General features: G+C 41.1%; 1 protein-coding gene across 4 annotated transcripts in view; it reads left to right on the top strand.

Moving 5' to 3' along the window:
* STXBP6 (syntaxin binding protein 6) overlaps window positions 1–23,794 on the top strand; it is a 264,626-nt gene that overhangs the window by 34,594 nt on the left and 206,238 nt on the right. Inside the window, exon 1 of one of the 4 annotated variants that reach the window (XM_070427246.1) lies at window positions 6,134–6,165. The exons of 2 other annotated variants lie outside the window; for them this stretch is intronic. The gene's annotated coding sequence lies outside the window, so the exon portion shown is untranslated. Of the gene's footprint in view, window positions 1–6,133; window positions 6,166–6,640; window positions 6,659–23,794 lie in introns of those variants that run through there. One more of the 4 variants, XM_070427255.1, reaches the window with a different exon arrangement.

The raw sequence follows: 23,794 nt of genomic DNA, 5'->3' as shown, positions 1-23,794 counted from the left end.
TTACAACAGCCCTCTGACACTCCCACTCTTTTTTTTCTTATATGCCATTTTATTTTATTTTAATTTATTTTTTTCTTTATTGATTAAGATATTACATATGTGTCCTTATCCCCCCATTGCCCCCCCCACCCCCACTCATGCCTTCAACCCCTGTTGTCTGTGTCCATTGGTTAGGCCTATATGCATGCATATAAGTCCTTTGGTTGATCTCTCCCCCTTACCCCCACCCTCCCCTACCTTCCCTCTGAGGTTTGAAGGTCTGATTGATGCTTCTCTGTCTCTGGATCTGTTTTTGTTCATCAGTTTATGTTGTTCATTATATTCCACAAATGAGTGAGATCATGTGATATTTATCTTTCTCTGACTGGCTTATTTTGCTTAGCATAATGCTCTCCAATTCCATCTACTCTTATCTTTATTTTATAGATGAGGAACCCATGCTGCCAGAGAGGTTGAACAGCCTGCCCAAAGTCAGGCAGCTAATAAATGGCAGATCAGCTACACACTTCAGCTACACGGTTACACTCCCATATATTGAGATGCTTTGACTTCTTCCCTCACTTGGATGCAGCCTCCCACAATATATATAAAGCATAGAACTGGCAGTTTCAGCTTTTTCTCTTGTTGTTTGTTTGTTTAATAGCAGGGTTAAAAAAAAAAGGCACTATGCAGTCCAAATCAAGTTTAATTAGACTTGTGTGGAAAACATAACAATTATCCATGCCAAATTTCCAACAGTCTTTTTCATGTTCAATTATTAATAGTCACTGGTGCACAAAGTCTTTCATTTATTTTCAAAGTGAAATACTTGAAGCTTGCATAGGACTTCAAGTTGTTGCCTCATTCTTTAAGTATCTTTATCTGAAAGGAACATTTTCTCTAAAAATGAAAAAAAAATTCATTTTTGTTTGTGGGACACAAATTCCTTTGGGGAATATGGTATTACCAGGTGTGGAATCTTGACATTAAACTTTTCTTTCTCTTCCTTGAGCTGATGGAAAGGTGTGGGAGGTGGTGGTGGTGGGGCTGGTGTGGTGTGGGATGGGTGGACAGAATATTTGGATAGATACACTAGTATATCCAGATCTGGACAAACCCCGCTTCATTAGGTCCCAGGCTTTCTGAAACTGAGGTTTTAGAAGAACCTAAAGAGATCTCCTTGAGCTGAAACCGGTTTGGCTCAGTGGATAGAGCGTCGGCCTGCGGACTCAGGGGTCTCAGGTTCGATTCCGGTCAAAGGCATGTACCTGGGTTGCGGGCACATCCCCAATGAGAGATGTGCAGGAGGCAGCTGATCGATGTTTCTCTCTCATCGATGTTTCTAACTCTCTATCTCTCTCCCTTCCTCTCTGTAAAAAATCAATAAAATACATTAAAAAAAAAGAGATCTCCTTGAGTTAGGTTATTCAGATGTGATTTTATAAAATGGCAGTTCTTCTCTATTTGTAGTGGAAAAGATAATGAACACTATCCACCCTTCCCAAATATAAAAAGGGTGTTCTTATATTGCTTTCACAATTCAATGTAAAAATTCCTCAATGATAGTTTTTAATATTTTCTTCATTATTATAATACTAGAGGCCCAGTGCATGGATTCGTGCACCAGTGGGGTCCCTTGGCCTGGCCTGCGGGGATCAGTGGACCTCTTCTGCTGCAGCCCGGCCAGCCCAGCCTTACCCTCCAGCTTGTCAAGCTCCAGCTTGCTGTCTGTGTTGATCCTGCCCAGCACGAAGTGGCAGGCAGCCAGGGAGGAGCCAGAGCCCCAGCTGGGCACAGCACCGCTCCTGCTCATCCTGGCCTACTGCGCCTGCCACCTCTACAGCTTGGGTGTGCAGGGGGAGTGTCCATGGGAGAGGCTCGCGCCACCACAGCTGCGCTCACCAGCCATGAGCTCTGGTGGTCAGTGAACATCATACCTACCGGCCGGTCATCTGGTTGTCCCGTCACTTAGGCTTATATGTATATAGATTCTTTCTCTATCCAAGCCATTGAAAAGGTTATAGAAATATAAAAAAATGTGATTATATAAAAATAGCTATCTTGCCCATAGCTCAGTGGTTGAGTGTCAACCTATGAACCAGGAAGTCATGGTTGGATTCCTGGTCAGGGCACAAGCCCAGGTTGTAGGCTTGATCCCCAGTGTGGGGCGTGCAGGAGGCAACCGATCAATGATTCTCTCTCACCACTGATGTTTCTATCTCTCCTTCTCCCTTACTCTCTGAAATCAATAAAAATATATATTTTCTAAAAAGCTATCTGTAGAGCTTTGATAGTATAAATGATTTAAAAATAAATTTTATTAGTTTTCCTCCACATTTAAAACAATACAGTACCTAAAAATATTTGGAAAATTCAGAGAAATAGAAGCAAAGAAAAGCAAACTCCTATAGTCCCTACACCCAGGAGAAACATACCATATTTCTATATTTTTATCTGTGAAGAGTTTTTTATACCCTTTCCTGTGGTGAGTTTATATTTATATTTCTTGATTATGATTATACTGTAATTATTATTTTGTCCCCATCACAGGTTAGCTCTGCAGCCTCCTGAGTCCCTTTTAATACATAGGTTCACCTTCACTGTCTTTTCCTTGCAATTTATTTATTTTTTTGCCAGAGTGAACCATTTATTTTGAAGTTTCCCATAAGTTGGATTTTGCTGATTACATCCCTGTTCCTCTGGCCATTGTGTTACTTTTAAACTGGTAGTTACATCTAGAGGCTGGATCAAATTTTATTTCCACTTTTTGTCAAGAATACTTTATGAGTGTGTGTAACTGTCAGGAGCCACTTAACATCAGTTCCGTGTGTGTGTGTGTGTGTGTGTGTGTGTGTGATTTCTTGACAGACAATGATGATTGTTGCTGCCTATGGGATTCTAAATCTTATTTCAGCCCTAGCTCGTTTGGCTCAGTGGTAGAATGTCAGTCCATGAACTGAAGGGTCAGTGGTTTGAGTCCAGTCAAGGGCACATAACTGGGTTGCAGGCTTGATCCCAACCAGGGGCATGTGTGGGAGGCAACCAATTGATGTGTCTCTCTCACATCAATGTTTCTTTCTCTTGATCTCTCCCCCTTACCTCCCCGACTCTCTTTCTAAAAATCAATGGAAAAAAATATCCTCAGCTGAGGATTAACAAAAAAGAATATTTTTTTCAATCATATCTTCATTTAGTAACTAGAATCTTATATAATAAAATCCCAGCGACCATAAGGACATAACAACCAGAACGACTGCTCTACCAGTCGCTATGAGGTGCATTGACCACCTCTCGGTCCCTTCCCACAGCCCACAGGCTCCAATAGATTGCCAGATGGTGAACGGGGAACCGGGGTGGGTGTCGGCAGCGGGGTGGGACTGGGACTGGCAAACGGGCAGAAGATGGCCCTGATCGCAGGCTAGGCCTAGGGACCCTACACGCGCACAATTTTGTGCGCTGGGCCTCTAATACTTCTATAAAGAGAAACTCCTACAAATCAGGTATTTGGTTATTCTGAGGTATAGTTTATGTAGGAAAGGCAGGTAAAACATCTGATTTTTTTCCTCTTTATTTATCAATTTTCAAAATAATTAGTTGGCTTCATGAGCTATCTAAATAGTAATATTCTCCAAAGGTGACCATTGAGAGAGATGGTCAGACATGGAGGCAGTGACAGAGAGGTGTGTGTGATTTATTAAGGATTAATAAATTTAAAAATATTAGTGTTTCAATCTATTGCACTTATTCTTGTGGACCATAAAATTGTGCCATCTTTGATCAATGGGAGCTCTGTGTTGCCTCCTGAATCCTTTTGATATGATTCTAATAGTTTTTGATAGTTTTCCTGCTTTCTGATGTTATAATAATGTTCTAGGCTGTTGGCTCTCAAAATATGACCTGAGGATGTCTGGGAGTTCCTGAGACCCTCTTAAGGGGTCTGTGAAGCTACAACAATTTTCATAGTATTAAGACATTATCTCTTTTACTTTCATTTTCTCACATGTGTATAGTGGAATTTTCTAAATACCACATATTGGCTATTGGAATGTGTGAGTGTATATTATTGTGTTTTCTAGAATTTTTAAAGATAAGTTCTTTGGTGTCTTCAGTAACTTCTAAGAATGTTAAATAAAAGGGTCCTAAGACCAAAAAACTCAAGAACTGCTATTCTATGCTCATCTTTTAAATTTCTTGCCACATACAGGGAATCACTGGTGTCCTTATAAATAAGCTCCTTTATTTTTTTAAATGTTTTTATGTGTGAGAGATCTCCAAGTCTCACAGCTAATAAGTGGCAAAACCGGAATTTGAGATAGGTATATATGCATCCGCCCCAATAAACATAATCACTGATGTCCAAAAATTTATGATTAATTAAAGTTTAGAAGCTGTAAACACTGCAGCTATGCTAGGCTTGTACATTTTAGCGGCCACCAAGTAAAATTAGCAGTTCTTTTCCTGAAATGGAATGGCCCTAATAAAGGAAAAGCAGATATAGAGGCAGGATGAGTATCTGCTGTAGCTCCATGGTATACTGCAAAACAATGCACTGAGCATGTTGGCTTTAATGGTCGCAGTGGGGAAATTAAAGATGCCAGTGGTAACTTATTAGAGCCTTAACTTTTGAGGATTTCAATCATCCAGAGAAAAGCCTGCTTAGCCCATGGAATTCAGTAATGGCTCATGCATTTCCTGCTAATTTCTGAACCTAGGATCCAACTGATAGCTTGACCACATAGCTTAGAAATACTTTCCCCCCCACCATCCTGTGGTTAATTGAACCAAATCCTGCACAAGAAAGCGTCTTACAGTTTTCAAAGCGGAATAATGGTGCCTTAAGCCTGGGTCTCTCATTTCCCCATCACTGATTAGTATACAGGTATCTATGAGACGGGTAGTTAAAACCACTGGATTTTGCAGTTCTGGGTCCTCAGGGGAATTTTTATTTTGTCTCATTCTATTGAGCTGAACTCAGTAACGCATCCTTTGTTCACAGTTCCTAATAATTGTAGCTTCTCTTGGATAATGAACAGCATTAAATCTTGTTTCCCAGGTACATGGAAGAGTTTCCATCATAAGAAAAGGAAGTGTGCTTTGAAAACAGCCAGCAGTGGCTTTCTGAAGTGAGAATATGTAGGGGAGAGGAGCAGCCTGACGTAATGTCCTTGACTATCTACCAACATAAGAAGCACCTGACAGCCTCAGGTGCCACGTGGAAAAGTGTCATCATGTAGGAAGCTTGAATCAGAGCCCACATCGCTATTTAGGTGCTTCCTAATTACTTTGTGGTTCAGGTGGGGAGTGAGGCAAAGCATATGTCAGGGCTTCAGAGCTCTTCCTACAGTGGTTCTCAACCTTGGCCGCACATTAGAATCACCTGGGAATCTTTTTAAAATCCTGATTTCTGGGCCTCATTCTCCGGAAATTGTTTCTTTGTTACTAATGTTGTGGCCCCACCCCATAACAAAGAAAAAGAATTTCCGGAGGATGAGGCCCAGAAATCAGGATTTTAAAAAGATTCCCAGCCAAGGTTGAGAACCCCTGTCTTAGTAAAATAGAGATTTCTTGTTTGGGAAGTAGTTATTAAATACTAAATACGTTTTCGTATTTATGAGCAAATTCATTTTTCACCAGAGCCTTGTTTATTTGTCTCTTCATTAAATCTGTCAGAGTGAAATGATTTAAGTATCTGCTTTGTGTGACCTGTTGCATTTAGATTTATGTATTTGGAAAGTCAGAAGCCTGGGCTTTCTGAGCAAGTCATCTCATTGACTTTGCTGATGGTAGTTTCAGAATACACGAAAGTCAGAGTGTGAAGTAGAAGGTAAGTCTTTCGTGGGGATGGGTCCTGCCATTGGTCATGTCAAATTTTTCTTTTCTATTTGTCACTTTGACTAAATTGCAAAAAAAAAATTTTTTTTTTCATGTTAAATTCATTGAACAGACCCACCTCCACATGAAAAGCATGTGGTGTATGAAGATGTGAGCCTTGATTTTATGGCTCGGGAATGCCAGGAATTTGGGGTTTTGGTGTCACTGAGGAAAATGGCCCCGCCTTTCTGTGCTTTGGTTTCCTGTTTAGAAAGTTCTGCTCCTTTATAAAGACCTCAAAGTACTAGGAGGAAAGGTGCTCTATGTGTGGAGTTTTCCATAACGTGTAGTCTCAATGCAAAGGCTGGGTTAAAGGTAGGTGAATGCTTTATAGAAACATGTTTTACACATATATGAAATATTTATTAGTTTATGCTACACTGATTTATTTATTCAAGTGTGAATAGCCCCCGGCAATTTGAATTCAGATTTAAAATTCAGGTTTTATTTATCTAATTTCCTTCTTTCTCTTAAGAGTAAATAACATAAAGGCTTAGGAAAAAGTGGAAATTGCGATTGATTTTAAATGCCTGAACAGATTTACTACAGGAAAAGTTTTATTGAAGTGAAAATGAGGGCCCGATTATTTTTGTTCTTGTTCTGTATCTAATTACAGGCAACTTTGGAGTGGTCCACTGATCTCTTTTCCAAGTCTAAGTGAGGGTATCCATCACAGAGTGAGCCATAACTTAACTCCCTGTGGGACTGCCTTGACTAAAAATTTCTGTGAACTCAGATTTGCAGGAAAACATTTGGAGGTGGAATCGATTATACAGATGATGCCGAAGAGGAAATGAAGCCATTTCAGGTTATCCCAGAAACTGGGAAGAGCACTTCCAACTCCCCCAACTCTCAGTGAGCCACTGTTGGGACCAGTTGTGTTGTGTATCCGTTAAGTGCTGTGCAGTTAAACGCAGCTGAAGTTAGGCTGGTGTGGGGCGTGGGCCTATTAGAATAGCATTTCTTTCCGGAGAGGACCACTCTTTAGAAAAGATAAGGAATGTCATTGCATGATTTGTAGTCCATCACTGTTGCTGAAAATGTAGGACCATGTCATGTTCAAATCTGTGGTATTTTGGTTTTGGTTCTAAATGCAAGTTTTGTGTGTATGATGTCATTTTGCATGAAGAGGCTGCATGTGGTGTTTTGGAGCCCATTCACAGAAACCAATGGGGCTAGAAAACCTGAACTGCTTAGTTGAGAGTCATAGCCAAGTTGGAGTGAGTTCTGGAAAGAGTATGTGACATTGTGGCCATGCTCTTGTTCCTCAGGAGGTGGGATTGGACTTGTGTTTGTTTTGCTAAGGGAGGAGAGCTTTTCTCTGCATTTGACTGTGCTACATGGTACTGCACAACTCATTTTGGGCTTAGGTCTGGGAAAGAAATATGTCTTAATTATTTATTGTATAGTTTTGTATACTTTCTATGATTTTTTCCTTCCCTTACTTTTACTTTGAGAGGCAAGTAGGAAAATAGAAAAGCAGAGAGCCCAGGTGACCTGCAAATAAGATTAAGAGGGAACTATCTGGGGATTGGTACACTGCCTCCTGAATTAAAATTGGAATCCCACTAGCAAGAGAGAGATGAGGAATTGGTATTAGTTAGCCTTTGCAGTGTAACATACCATCCCCAAACTTAGCAGGAAAAACAAGTCATTTATTTGTCCACAATTCTCTAGGTTGGTAGCTTGGACTCGGTTTATCGGACAGTTCTGTTATCACCTAGGGACTGCATGAAGTCAGCTGTCACCTCAGATGGGTCTAGGAAGGTCTAACTCACTTGTGTGGCAGTGGGCTGGCTATTGGCTGGATGACTAGTGGCCTCTCCAGCAGGCTAGCTCATGCTTAGTCACATGATGGCCTCACCTCAGGATTCCAAGAGAATGAGAATAGAAGCTGTGAGGCTTCTTGAATTCTAGGCCCAGAATTGGTACAATATCACTTCTGCTAAGTTCTTTTGGTCAGAACAAATCATGCCTGGATTCAAGGGGTGGGAACACAGACCATTCCTATTCCTCTTAGAGAAACTGAAAATAATTTGTGGCATTTTTCACCTATCATAAATGATTTGCATAGGCGAATAGCAGTGTTTCTCTCTCACTCTCTTGCACAGAGTCTCGCTCTGCCCTATCTCAAGTCACTAAGACATTGTCTTGGCCCTCAAATCTAGGGGAAGAGGTGGTGGGGCAGGGGGTGGGTTTCTGCCAGGTCTAGGCCCTAGTAGGGGTATCTTATTATCTGCATTGGGATGAGGTAGGTCAGATGGAACATTCCAGAGGGGCTTCTGAAAGCCAAGAGTCCTGGAGTCCTGGGGGCGGGGGAGGGGGAGGGGGGAAGACATAGAGGAAGGGTATATAGAGTGATGTGGGCCTTGCTCTTCCTGCCTGCTAAGGGATCTTGGTCATTTGGCGTTTTAAAGCCTTAATTTCCCCAGCTCATAATGAAGACAACAGCTCTCCCACCCAGCCTCTGTCCCAGGGAAAGATGACTAAGGTGACCAATCTATACTAATAAAAGGGTAATATGCTAATTAGACTGGGAGACCTTCCAGACATTCTTCTGGACAAAGCCATGGTGACGGGGCTGAGGCAGAGGTGGATAGAGGCCAAGAGGGGAGGGCAGTTGTGGGTGATCAGGCTGGTGGGGGGCGGGGTCACTGGGGATAAGCAGATCAGCAGGGGGGCCAGTTGGGGGCAAGCAGGCTGTCAGTGGGGGTCAGTTGGAGGTGATCAGGACAGTGGGGGGGCAGTTTGGAGTGAGCAGGCCAGCAGGGGGGCAGTTGGGGGCGAGCAAGCCAGTGGGGAGGGAAGGTGGGGATGAGCAGGCCAGCAGGGGGGGCAGTTAGGGGTGAGCAGGCTGGCAGGGGAGGCAGTTGGGGATGAGCACACTGGCACGGGGGGCAGTTAGGGGTGATCAGGCTGGCAGGGAGGGGTGTTTGGGGGCAAGCAGGCCAGCAGTGGGGGCAGTTGGGGGTGAGCAGGCAGAGTGGTTAGGAGCAATCAGGTGAGCGGTTAGGAGCCAACAGTCCCAGATTTCGAGAGGGATATCTGACTGCCGGTTTAGGCCCGATCCCTGTAAACTGGCAGTAGGACATCCTTCGAGGGGTCCCAGATTGGAGAGAGTGCAGGCCGGGCTGAAGAACACCTCTTCCCCCGTGCACGAAGTTCGTGCACTGGGCCACTAGTAGAAGATAAAAGGAACGTAGTTCTAAATGCAGTGTGATATCCTGGATTGGATCTTGTTAAAAGGACATTAGTGGAAAAGATGGAACTCTAAATAGGCCCGGATTTTAGTTAATACTAACACCCAATGTCAGTCTCTTTGGTTTGACAACTTAGTACCATGTAAGATGTTGACATTGGGGTAGACTGAGAACTCTCTGGGCTATCTTGGCAACTTTTCTGTAATTCGAATATCATTCTGAAATAAAAGTTTATTTAGTAAAAAGAAAAAGGGGAAATGTCTCTAGGAAGTCAATAAGCTCTGAGATGTATAAGTTTTAGAACATCAAATATTAAAACCAGGGATCAAGAATTTTCCACTTAATCAAACTACTTTGAGGTTTCATTTTTTAAAAATATATTTTATTGATTTTTTACAGAGAGGAAGGGAGAGAGATAGAGAGTTAGAAACATCGATGAGAGAGAAACATCGATCAGCTGCCTCCTGCACATCTCCTACTGGGGATGTGCCCGCAACCCAGGTACATGCCCTTGACCGGAATCGAATCTGGGACCCTTCAGTCCGCAGTCCGACGCTCTATCCACTGAGCCAAACCGGTTTCGGCAAGGTTTCATTTTTTTGTTGCTGCATGTCTTAACTTGATGTCTGGTAAATTTTTTTTCTGAAAAAATATGTTTTTATTGATTTCAGAGAGGAAGGGAGAGAGAGAAAGAGATAGAAATGTTGAGAGACAATCCGCAACCAGAGATGTGCCATGACTGGGAATCGAACTGTGATCTCCTGGTTCATAGATTGACACTCAACCACTGAACCACACTGGCTGGGCTGGTAAAGTTTTACAGTTGTGTGAAGTTGTTTGAAGTAAAAGCAAAGCAAATTAACTAGACATCATTCTAGCTATCATCTAGTTCACCCTTTGTATTTTGCTGATAAATCCAGTTAATCACAATGAAAGTTATATCTTTGTCTCAGTATTCCCCGTGCCTAGCACTGGGGTTTAACACATAATACGCACTTACTGGCTAACTGGGACAGTATATATTTTAAAAAATTAAAGCAAACCTTTTGGCCAGAGTATATTTGAAGAAAGTCTCAGTGGAATGTTTGAGAAGTATGGTGGGAGGTGTTATAACAACTCTTCTTTGGGAATTTAAAAACTTTGCAATTCCTTCATGAATTATTAGAGCCTGACATCAACTATTTTAAAAACTCCTAATGTGTAAAGTGTCCTGTGTATTAAACCTTTTGATGTGTAAAATATCTTTTGTGTTATACATTCTCAAGATGATAGTCTCTTACCATTACTTTGGGAATATTGTTTAATTACTGTTTTAGAGTCAACAGAAGAATGAATAGGGATCATTATTGTTGCCAATAGACACTGTTCTCCACATGTCAAAATTTAATAAAACATGGATTTAAAAGTTCCATCAAGCAAGCAATAGCTTTGCAAGTTAAAAAAAACATTTCAGTGATTTTTTTTCCTCTAGTTTTCCATTTATTTGTATTTATGTCTCACAATATAATTTTTAAGATTTCTTATTTGTTTTTATTGAGGAATAGTTGACATATAACATTATATTAGTTTTATTTTTTAATATATATATTTTTATTTTTTCCTCACTATTTATCCCCCCTATACCCTCCTCCACCTCCACCCTCCACACACACACTGTTTAAATGTAAAGCATAATGATTCATTATTTGTATATTTTACAAAATGATTACCACAAGTCCAGTTAATTTTTTTCTGGTGATGACATCTACTCTCATCAGCTTTCAAATATGCAACACAGTATTATTAACTATAGTCACTATACTGTAGATTACATCCCTATGACTTATTTATTTTATAACTGAAAGTTTGCACCTTTGACCTCCTTCACTTTTTTCACCCACCGCCCTCTTCCCCTCCACCCACTTCTAGCAACCAACACTCTGTTCTCTATATCTATAAGCTTGGTGTTTTGGGTTTGTTTGTTTTTTAGATTCCACATATAAGTGAAATCATACAGTACTTGTCTTTCTCTGTCTGACTTATTTACTTAGCAGAGTGCTCTTAAAATCCACCCATCTTGTTGCAAATGGCAAGATTTCCTTTTTATGATTCAATAATATATATATATATATATCTATATCTATATATATATGTATATATATTTAGACCACATTTTCTTTTCATATCTTGACAATCCTATATAATAAAAGCCTAATATGCTAAGTGTCTGGTCGACTGGTTGGCCGTTCAACCAATCAAAGCGTAATATGCTAATGATATGCTAAGGCTGCTTAACTGCTCACTGTGACATGCACCGACCACCAGGGGGCAGACGCTCCAACTGGTAGGTTAGCTTGCTTCTGGGGTACGGCTGATTGGGACTGAGTGAGACAGGCCGGACATGCCCTGGAGCCCTTCCGCAGTCACTCCCCGGCTGGCCAACCTCCCGTGTCCCTCCCTGGCCCTGATCATGCACTGGTGGGGTCCCTCGGCCTGGCCTGCACCCTCTTGCAATCCAGGACCCCTCGGAGATGTCGGAGAGCCAGTTTTGGCCAATCCCGCAGGCCAGGCTGAGGGACCCCACTGGTGCACGAATTCGTGCACCAGGCATCTAGTTGTAAATAATGTTGCAGTGAACATGGAGATGCATATATCTTTTTGAGTCAGTGTTTTCATTTTCTACAGATATTCAGAGTGGAATTGTTGGATCATATGGTAGTTCTATTTTCAGTTATTTGAGGAACCTCTGCACTTTTTCCATAGCATTCAGTAATTTTTTTTAAAAATTCCTGAAGTAATTTATCAGGTATATGGCCACTTTTGGATAGCTGAGAATTTTAACTTGAACCATTATTTTTTCTTTAAAATAATTTCCAATGAGTAGAGCTGAGTCTAGGGCCTGATCATTTTATATATGTGGGACTCAGGCAAATTTTTGTTTCTGAAGCTGTTTGAAGGAACTTTCCCATTCTTCTGTCTGGCTTCATGCCTAGAGTGCAGGTGCAGGTGCCATTCCACGGGCAGGACTCTGGAGTGGAGAGAGCTGGGGTGGACATTGAGTCAGGCCTGCACATGTGATTCTTGTTTGGTGAAAGGCTACCAAAAGTGCCAGTCCTGAGGATTCTGTCCATTCGAAGTTTACTTGGGGATTTGAAGATGGCATGACAATTACTTGCGTTTCTAGAAACCCTGCTTTAAAAGTGGTTTGTCTGTGAGATCTCCTTTTGAGATGTTCCAAGTTTGTCAAAAGGATGCGAATATGCCGGAGCATTGTAGGGATAATTTCTTTTGTGGCTAAAATCTTCAGATACAGAGGAAAGAATCCAGATGTCTTCTTTATTTCATCCATCCCTTCTATAGATTTCTAGTGAGCACTAATAACATGCCAGGCACTGTTTGGTGCTGGATAACATGGACATAATTCTCTGCCCTCACAGAGCTTCTAGAATGGGGGAGACAGGAACACAAATAAGTTAAATATGTCCAATGGTAATATGCACTATAGAGAAAATTAAAACAGGGATGGGAGATAGGAGGAATGCCAACAGGTGAGGGAACCATATTAAGACCTAGGAGCTTGCACAACTTATGGTGACTCACTGGACCCACAAGTTTGAAATAGCACAGTCCTTGATGTATTGCCACTGATTGTACTGTCATAAGCATCACTGGCATTGTCACTGTTACAGTCAGAAAGTATTTATCCCACATCTGTGAGCAAGGTTGTGTGTGAAACGGGCCATGCAGCTAAGTGTTTGTCCTCCAGACTGACAGCTTTTATGTGGACACATGCAGAGGACTGAGCTCATGGCAAATAAAATAAATAGACTATATTCACTCAGCCACTGCTTATTGATGATGCATTGTGGAGGACAGCAAGATCAGTCAAGATATGCCTTGGCAAAAGAGCACATGTTTGTGTGTAGTGGGTCATTTGCATGTCAGTGATTGGACATCTGAGACAGACTATGAAAGGTCCATGACATATGCTGATTTGCCATCTTGCTGAGGCATGATTTTCAGTCACATGCTTTGGGAGGCTGGTGAGGATAAATAACCTAGGAGTGTGTCAGCTGATCGTCTCTGTCCACATTCCAGCACAGTGTTGTTTCTACCATTGTTTCATGTGTAAAATGCCTCTGAAGGGAAACATGCTTCCTTTGTGGATTGCTCTGAGAAGGAAGTCAGCTTCTAGTGCTGGGGATGAAAACATCAAGTGTAAGACATGATGGTTCTTACCCAGAAAATGGGGCCATTGAGTGCCTCAAGGAAATACTTAGCTTTTCCCTCCCTTTGTGAGGGAAACCATATGCTATACTAGTGTTTGTCAACTCAGAGGTGAACCTCTCATAAGTGTATCATTTGGGTGAATCCTGATAAGGGCCCTAAGGGAAATGTGGACATGGCAGGATTGATCTTCCTTCTGGGAGATCATCAGCTGCTTCATCCGGGCCCTAACATCAGGTTATTCCCTTTTGTTCAGAAGTGAAGGGTGAGCCATCCTGTGTGAGGATCCCTGGAATACATTTTCCAGCCTCCCTTGCACTTGGGTGTGGCTGTGTGACTGAATTCTAGCCATTAGAATGGCCATGGTAAAGACAGCAGAGCGTGTCAGCCTGAATCCCTGTTTCAGTGTGAAGAAGAGCAGCACCTCATTCACCTTTTTCCCATCATGGAAGCAACACACAACGTTCTAAGGCAGTGGTCGGCAAACTGCGGCTCGGCACACTGCGGCTCGCGAGCCACATGAGGCTCTTTGGCCCCTTGAGTGTGGCTCTTCCACAAAATACCGACTTCTGCACATGGGCCACGAAGTTTCAATCGCACTGTATGTGCGCGCCCGCACGTGGTATTTTGTGGTATTTTGTGGAAGAACCACACTCAAGGGGTCAAAGAGCCGCATGTGGCTCTCGAGCCACAGTTTGCCGACCACGGTCTAAGGTGTTTGAGCCATTATATATTTGTGAGTCTATTTTAGCAGAGCCTAGTTTTCCATAACTAATACTGATACTGTGTGTGGTCAATGAGAGGCAAAGACTATAGTTTCAGTACCTCAGTCTTACTTGACTGGGAGACTGGACCTAGTTGTTTCCACCTGAACGGTAGAGTCAGTGTTCTTGGATATTGTGCTTGTAGGCTAAGGGCGTGTGCTTCTTACGGCACTCACCATTCATGGCTTACAGGTGTCTGTGCTCCTTGCTGTGTCCCCAGCGGTTGAGGGTAGAGCCAAGGGAGTGCTAACTGATCCCGGAGTTTTCTCCTCATATGTTTTAGTAGCACCTTGTGCTAGGCGCTACTGGGGATACCTAGACATGAAAGCAACATGACTTGTAACTTCAAAGAGCTAACAGTTCTAATTGACCATACCACTTCAAATGGAGCTAACGACAAACGAAAGTTAAATTCTTAAACAATAAGTGATTGTTTTCTTAAGAGCTGAGAGGAATGTAGACTTCAGGCTCTGTTTCTCTGTGATTTTTAATCCAGTTGGGTTCACTCCTGAAATTTATAGTCAACCCCAAAGTCCAGTACACAATCCTACTTAGTACTGCCTCCCACTCTCCTCACATCTAATATTATAATATGGTCCACTTAATAGGTGTTGCACATTGAACCGTGCAATGTGGAGCTGTTGACTGGGTGCCCTTTTCCCCTTGAATTCCATTGAGTTGGGCTCACAGTGGAAGAATTAGAATTGTTACCTTACTTGGTATTTCCAGTGGTGGATAGTGATATGAGTGGATTAATGTGTGTAACCTGAGAAAATCCTATTCAACTGTGTTTTAGTTGTCAGTTTCAGCAGATTCAATGGCTCCCTTCATTTGGCCTTCTCATTAGATGTAAAGTTAGAATTTGAAGATTATCAATCCCCCTCTTCAGTTTGCTCTATTATTCCTACTTGTCCTTGGTACTATCAGCTTGTCTGTCATCCTTTGAGATGGACTATTCCTTATAGGTAGGCACCAGACCTCATCTATGTTTGTATTCTTTCTCCTAGTCCTTTACCCCAGAACATAATATAGTGCTTTATATATAATGTATGTCTCAATAAATGTCTGATGAATCAATTGATTACTTAAGTTTCTTCCACTGGAAGGGCTTCTTGAGCTGGTTTTATCCTTGGTGAGTAATTCTGTTTATGGTGAACATTACTTCTTGCTGCCACTGTGTTGCTGTCAATTCTTGTGATGTTTCATCTTGTTTAACTTTGTGACATTGGCCACATCTTAGGAGACACCCAGCATGAGTCTAAGAAGGGGAAGTGCTGACATGTTAAATGGTTGTGTGAGTGTAGTAGGATGTGTCTTTTCTTTAAACATACTTTTTATTGATTTCAGAGAGGAAGGGAGAGGGAGAGAGAGAGAGAGAGAAACATCAGTGGTGAGAGAGCATCATTGTTCGGCTGCCTCCTGCACACCCCCTACTGGGTTTTGAGCCCTCAATCCGGGCATGTGCCCTTGACCGGAATCAAACCTGGAACCCTTCAGTCCATAGGCTGATGCTTTAATCATTGAGTCAAACCAGCTAGGGCAGTAGGATGTGTCTTGACCTGGTTCAAAAGGTATTTGTTGGTTGATACTGAATCACATTCTTAGTATTTCTTGGCAAAACTACTGTTATACTTAGTTCTATATTACTCAATTTGACAAAAGAACGACAGATTAATCTTTTCCTGCTTAGCTAGGTTTCTATCTTAAATCTTGCTTGTCTCACTGAAAGTTCTGAAGAATTCTCTGAAAAGAGACTCATGCACTTCCATGCTTAGGTATGCTTTCCCTAATAAAATTATAACTAAAATCTTTCCCTCGGGGGTTTTGTATGTTCCTTCCTAAGAGCACACTTTAATAATGGTAACAGAACAGAGCGGTGACTTAGGCTTTAGGATACTAAAGGCTAGGACAAGGAGGTATCTTACAGGAAGAGCACTCCACTTTCCTTTGCAATTAGAGGCTTCAACAGTATAGCTGTTCCTTTGAGCAACAGTGGGATTACCTTCAATATCTTCTTTCATTTTCGACTTAACAACTGGTCTTCCCTCCCTCTCCAGCTGAGAAGTGACTTTAGAAGAAGCTGGCCGGAGCTTTTCTCTGATCTTGCTCTACTCACTTCTTTTGTCAGCTTATGAACATTTTGCTAAAAGTCAGTGAAGATCATGTCTTTGATGGTTTGACCTTTACATTTAAGGATCTGCGATATGCACGTTTCAGTGCTGTCTTACTTGTTGCTTAACTTCTACTGGCTTTGTGAAGACAGAAAAACCATTATTTCTTTAACAGGACTTAGAAAAAGCATAAGAATATAACTGTATAGAATTCCCTGTCATAAATTAACTTTTAAAAATTCTAAGCATTTATGTTGGAAATATGAACTCGATTATCTTCTCCCAAAATAACCTGTGATGATTAATAGTGAAGGAGTTAAATTTTTCCTGCATCTCAATTCACTGGACTAAATGACATCATACTGGCCTGAAAATATTGGCCCAGTCTCATCTTCCTACAAGAAATAATTTTAGAGACTGTCTTCCCTAAGTATCAGTACGATGGATTACAAGAACTTCTCATCTCCAACACATGCATAAGAAGATATTATTTTGACATTATTAAAACAATTTAATTTTTTTGGAAAGAGCCCCCCCCTTCCTTGACCACCATATACAAAGGTGATCAACCTCATTAATGATCTAAGAAATGCAAATTTTAATAAAATGCCATTTACTTATCAGATTGACAAAGTAAGATTGATAATACCCAGAACTGGACAAGAAAAAGGTAATCTCATACATTAAGGGCGCAATATTATTTAAAATTAGTGTGACATTTTTAAAGGATATTGGATATGCTCATCAGCATTTTAAATATGTATCCATGTCTAGCAATTCCTACATAATATTTGTGCTGATAACACAATAGATGTCTGTTGTACTTTTTATCATTGAAAAGTTGGAAAGAGTGTGAATATCCATTAATAGGAAAATGGTCAAATAAAATATGACATATCTATAAAGAAATGACATATGATGTTAAAATTTTTTCATGCAAAAGAGTTGTACTTGTAATATCCCATTGAAATTATTTTTTTCTGTGTGTGTGAAGTATATACAGGGTGAGGCCACTTACAGTTATGAGTACATAAAACACAGTTTATTCTTGTATTATTTATTAATTATTGTATTATTTTCCAGACAAACAACTGTAGACCTACTTTTGCTCTACCCTGTATTTATAGAAAGAAATCTAGGAGAATATACAACATGCTGTTCATTATAGTTAAGGGTGGGTTTATAAGAGTCCTTTATTTTTTTTTTGCTCTATGCATTTTTATGTTGCTTTTGTGATCAAAACTATTTAGAAATATAGATGCAGTACTTCCAAGGCATGGAGCACTCAGTTATGGATTGGGGATATAAAAATGCATAGTGGTGAGATTTGATACATATCTCAAGGAGTTTATGGTTTAGTGAGTGAACATAGGAAAGCAGGTAATATCTTATGGGTTGTAAAATATTCAGTAGGATGAAGGGTTAGTTTGATTGGGGGGGAAAGAAGGAATTTGATATGAAAGTAAGTATAAAAGCATCTATAGAGGGGATTTGAGCTGAATTTTGAAAGATGTGATATTTGATTTGGTATTTGATAGTTGGGTAGATGACAGAGTGAACACAGGAGGGTAAAGGTGTGGATGATGGTGTCACCCTTGAGAAGAGACCTGGGCTCTTATCTCCTTGAAGGAAAGAGTTCAGTCAAGAGACAAAGTTCAGAAAAGCAAGCAAGAATTTATTGGCTGCAGCAAAACCACCCTCAGGACAGTGAAACAAGGAAGGGCTTAGAAGTAACAGGAGAGCCGAGGTGGGGCTGCTTTGGCTCACTGAGAACTCAAAGAAAAGGGGCCTTGGAGCCAGGTTCAGGGGGTTAGCCCAGGAGGAGCTGCCACTGCCCATTTCTCCCCTGGTTACAAGTCTTGTGGGGTCCCTTGGAGTTTAGGAGAGAGGTGCCTCTAGGAAAGGGAGAGGAGGAAGGGAATGGCATGGGTGTGCTCCCAGGAGGCGGGGTCCTTTGTGTTGAAGGTATTTATATCTCTCTCTTGCAGATGGAAATCTTAGGGGAGGTCTCAGGGGAAGGTCTCAGTAGAATATTCATCAGCTTTCCAGGTATGCTCTTTCAGGGTCTTGGTCTCTGCTAACTGGTCAGAGCCAAGGTCAGGGATCATTCGTCAATGCAGCTAGTCCTGAGGCAGCCACAGAGTCACTTGTCTGGTTTTGCTGCTTTTCTGGGCTTGGAGTTCAAATACAACTGAAGCTCAGATGTTATCCTTGGGGAGGAAAAGGTCAGTGGGGCTAAACTACTTGACTAGCCATATGATAGGAGAGGAAAGATTAGCCTGGGGGTGAGGTCCTTGTTTTCTTAGTTTTGCCCCTTGCCAAGCACCTGGGGCTTTTCACCCCGGTGACCTCTGTACCTGGCCCATCATCCTTGCTCTGCTCATGTCTGTCTAACTGCCTATTACAGTGCCAATTTTGAGTTTGGGAAGTATGACGAGGTTGACTTGGCTGCAGTACATGATCACCAATATAGGTGAGTGTTGCTCTGGGGAAGAGGGTGAGGACCACACACATGGAGAAGGGTGGGCAGGATTCTGGCCTGGGAGGCAGGACTCCTTCTTGCTTGTGCCATGTAGATGTGTGAGTTTAGATAAAATCACTTCCCCTCTCTGAGCCTCAGTTTCTCAATCTGTTAAATTAGTGTTGAACTGGATTAGTGACCTCCTGTACTTTATTTCTCTCTGTCTCTCTCTCTTTTTTTTTTCCATTAGAAACAGAATCTTTTAGTCAAAGGAGATTATACTTTAAATTGGGAGTAAATAAAGCAGATAAAAGTGGAGCTGCTGTACCTGAGCTGTTGTAGTTAATGGCTGGGCGGCGTGATGAGACTCCCCCCTCCCCATCCTCAAAGAGGTTCCTTTGCAGGCTCTGTGGAACCCCAGGGCTTTGGGGGAACATTAGCAGAAAACCCTGGCCTAGCAGAACAGGGCAGCCCTCTCCAGCTGTGCCTTGATGCTACTTTATGTCAGTTCTTCCTTCATCTTTAGCTTTGCTTCCATTTTGGCCCGATTTTTTCCCTACCCAAGGTTCTGCTGCTCACCTCTGTTCAGTGTCTTTTCTCATTTTATCTAAAGTGCTTCACTACTTTATGCCCATCTTCTTGCCATTCCTCATCTCTCACATCTCTTGTTTCTTATTGATTTTTCTCACTTTTTGTTAATTTGTATGAATAGACTGGCTTTTTTAGGATACACAGAAAACTATTATAATGGGTAACAAACACTATGGAGTGCCCACTGTCGGTGCTGTTCTAAACATTTTGCATAAGTTGTCTCATTTCATCCTCATGACAATCTTTTGAGTCAGGTGTTAATGTCATTATTATTTTACAGGTGAGGAGACAAAGTCAGGCACAAAGAGGCAAATAATGTGGTGATATCAAAGAGAAGCAGTTGTCAGAACTCTGACTCAAGCATAGGCAGGCAAGCTGGCTCTGGAGCCCTTCCGCTTAATCTGTGCCTAAATTTTTTTGCTTTCACTTTTTTAGCTGTCAATTCTCAGGAAAGGGTGTATTTTCATTCATTCAGGGCCTTTATATGTTCTGGGGCTGTTTCTGTTCCCTTTTCTTCCCCCTTCCCTTTCCTTCCCTTTTTTGAAAAAGAGATGCAAAAAAGCCTTTTGTGATTCCAAGAATGACCTGGTTACGGTTTAACTGAAACTCACTAGAGAAGTGATCTGGAGTTTATTGTTTTCAGTGGGTTGCTCAGGATGTGACAGAGGGAAATGAGTCTGACAGATTCAGGTATAACAAGCCCATTTAAATCTAGAGTTGCAAGTTTATTAAGGAATTTGGGGGTGAGGAAGGAAGTCAGGGAGAAAAAAGGGGCTGGGCCAGGTGTTTGATTTATTGTCAAAGTCAAGAAATAAGCAATTGTTTCTACTTTCCATTGTTACTTTACCATTTTGAAAAGCTAAACAATGTCAGAGAGCCATTCTCCTTTTGTTCTGCTGTGATATTTTAATGTCTTGCCAAGAACAGTCTTAATATAATTGCCTGGAAATAAATAAGGAGGAAGATGGGCCATCATTCATTTGTGCTAAATATGTTGTTGCTACCAAAAGATCAAGGAAAAAAGTAAATGATTAACCAAAATTTTAAGGACTAAAACCTTTGAACTGCAAAGTATTATGTTTGCTTAACAGAAATAAATCTACTAAATGGCCAAGAAGCATTAAAACAAAAACAACAACAAAAAACCCTACTTCTTTGTTTTAAAACTTATTTTTAAATAAAAATTATTTTGGAGAAAAAAAAACACAAAAAATAAATTTTAACCTAGAAACTTTTGGCGAATGTCTGACCTATTTCATCATAGCTAAATTTAAAGTATGAAAGGTAAGTTTTAGGAAGTAAAATTCACGTAGATCTGTTACTTTTACCCATAACGTTACAAAACTATATTAAAACTTAACCATTTCTCTTATTATTTAAACTATCTGGGGTGGGGGAAGAATGAGTTCCAAATATGAAAATGCATCTCTAATTTATATCATAAATCCATATAAAGGGATCAATATAAGGATTTCTATCACATTGAAGCACTTTTTTCCCCCCATTTACTGGGTTCTGAAAGTAGTGCTCAGATTTATAATCTATTTGATTTAAAGCAGTTTCTAAAAAATCTGGTGTGTGAGTTTTTTGAAAGGAAAGCAATAAAGTATATTGGGATGTCAGTATACATTTTACTTTAGAGCAGATGTTGGAAATCGCCTAGGTCTTCTAAAAGGGGATGGGGCTGATAAACTTGCAGGGAGTTTAGTTACTGCATGTCTAGAGTAGTTTATCTATGTGGTTGCCTATGGATAAATCCCAAAGGTATAAATTTTATTCCCCCAAACTTTATTTTTTAAGAGCTGCTTGATATTTTGTATATATTTATTGTTAGGGAGTCTATGGAAGCTAAGGATGAAATTTTCTGTAAAAATTTCTAGTGCTAGAGATTGGACCTAGTAGCCCAGTATAAAATCCTACCTTCTTTAAAAAGAATCTTTGAATCTCTCCTAGTAGGTATTAATCTCATTCATGGATTCATTCAAAAATCTATTACTGAAAACCTATATGGGATTAAAACTGTGAGCAAGATAAGCATAGTACTTGTCTTCCCAGAATTGTGGGGCATGCAGAGTGAGTACACAGAGTTAACAGGCAGCATTATTACTGCTGTAATGAACGAAGTTAGGCTTCAAGTAGATCTGGGAAGACTTTTTGGAGAAGGTGCCATCTAAGCAAGTAGGAATTAACTGGGTGAACAGAAAGGATTATGGGCACAATATACAAGGTTGGGGAAACAGCTTTGTGGAGGGAGCGAGACAGGCATAGTGGCTCTGAAATGGAAAGGAGTTCAGAGTGGTTGAAGCATGAGGGAGGAAGCATGAAGTTTGGAGCATGAGGTAGGAGGAAGCAGTAGCAAGGAGAGAGGCTAGAAACCGTGGCTCTCGAACTGTGAGAACCTTAGTAAACCCACTCTCCTGATGGCAGTGATGGCCATTAACTTGATGATGAGATGTTCTGTAAAAATCGTAGTAGCTGCTGTGTAGTGAATGTATTGTAGAGAGGCACGCAGTCATTACTGTTCAACATCAAAGAAAGAGGTAAGCAACCCAATCCCAGAATCCCATTTTTAGGGTTTACTTCTTGGGAATCATTGTTGGTACCAAGTACTGCTGTATCAGTCAGGGTTCAGTCAGAAAATAGATGCCATGCTAATCTTTCAAATAGAGGTGATTTAATATAGGGAACTGGGGATACAGGGGCTTGGAGAGCTGAACGAGTAAATGGTGGAAGCAGAGGTAACCTAAAGGAGTAACTTCAGGAAGCCGCTGCTATCTCTAGGGTTGGAGGGAACAAAAGGGAATAGGTATGGCCACTAACCTTGGAAACTCAGAGTCCAGACCATGGTAGAACTGTACTGACTGCTGAGGAGGTGCTTGGACCTCTGTGGAGGGATTGCTTTAAGGCTTGTGCATGGGAACTAGAGCTGCCTGCTATTGTGGAGTCTGACGGGAGCTGGAAAACAGGAAGAGTTTCTTCTCTCCTCCGCCTTACAGTTTCTTACCAGGGGTTCCAACTGTCAGAATTGAACAAGAAGCCAGTTGCAAAGGAGTCTGGAAAATGTAGTTCACAGACTTCTAACTCTAGTATTACTAGACTATGAAAGGATAGACTTGGCCTGAGAGACAGCTGGTAAAAAATCTGCCCCAGGCATTATAGAAAAGTAACTCTAGCTATACTGTGGGAACTGGATTGGAGGGAGGCAAACCTGGATACCAGTTGATCACCACAGTGGTTGTTATCCAGACAGGAGATAACCAGCCTCATTTAGGGAAGGACAGAGAGGAAGAGAAGTGGGTAGATGTGGAGAGATTTAGAAGGTGGAATGGAACATATTTGGTGACTGATATAGTGTGAGGGATCAGGGTATGGATCTCAGGGAATAAAAGAGGGGGAGGAATTAAGGAGGGAGCTTGCTTTTCTGACTTAGGTGGATGGTGGTGCTGTTTTCTGAGATAGGAACATAGGACTGGAAACTGTTTAGGGGAAGATGATTCATTCAGTTTTGCACTTTTGGATTTGAGGTGCTTGTGACTCATGCAACTGGAAATTCACTGTGGACATCCAATCCTAAGATGTCAATATGATGTATTTTCAGCCTATGGGCGACCCTTGAAGCCTTAGAGTGAAGGAGATTACCGAGGGACACTATAGAGTGCAGAGAGAAACGATTATAAGGCAGAACCCAAATAACAATGTTTTAGAAAAGAACATAGTAGTAGAGAAGAGTTTGTGAAGGAGACTGTGAAATAGTATCAGAGCGGTTGGAAGGAAACCAGAGTGCAGGATGTCGCTGGAGGCAGGGAAGGGCATTAGAAGAAGAGCTGCAATATTTTTTTGTGCTTCTTTTATTATACTCATAAAGTCTGTTTTCCAGAGTTACTTATGGGTTCTTCTCCTGTAGTAAAAGATAACCCTGGGACACTGCTGCAAATACCTCAGCATCTGGCCTTGTTGTTTTGCACATAAGTATATACTTGCATGTGTGTTTTAAATTGGATTAGTTAGCTGTTGGCAAATTCCAGGTTGTGGATTGGCTTTTTGTTTTTGTAAATCAAGTTTTATTGGGACATAGGTCTGCCCATTTATTTTTGTCTACAGTTGCTTTCACACTGTAGCAGCAGAGTTGAGTAGTTGCAACCAAAACTCCACGACCTACAAAACTTAAAATATTTACTATGTGTCCCTTTGTGTTTGTTGATCCCTGCATTATGGTCTGGAAGCTGTTTCATGTAAGCTGAAAAATTGTGTTTTTGACTTTTTCCTTAAAAAAAAAATCTGTTTAATATATCTAGAAAAGATGTGGAGCATAGACCTTGAGGTTGGTCATGGTCTCTTTTTATACGAAGACAGTAGAACCAAGGGAAAGAAGTTAGCAGATGGTAATAGCAGTCTCTTTCAGCATGACTGAGCTAAGTGGTACCCTTATAAGGAGAACTGCTAGGACAAGGAATGTGGAACAAGAGGGAACATGGATCTGTGCATTTAAAACATGCCTTTTCAGCTCTGTGATGTACCAGCTTCTGTGCTAGGTGCTGGGGTTTCTCTAGTAGCTCAGAATCTGGTTGGAGACACAGCCCCATAAGCAGAAACAGTTCCCCATGATGTGCA

This window comes from Myotis yumanensis, unplaced genomic scaffold (assembly GCF_028538775.1).
Source record: "Myotis yumanensis isolate MYYU_CA2020_CCGP unplaced genomic scaffold, mMyoYum1.0.hap1 SCAF_1, whole genome shotgun sequence".
In the NCBI taxonomy this organism is placed as follows: Eukaryota; Metazoa; Chordata; class Mammalia; order Chiroptera; family Vespertilionidae; genus Myotis; species Myotis yumanensis.
Note: the sequence above shows the minus strand (reverse complement) of the source record. Positions and strands in the feature narration are given on the sequence as shown.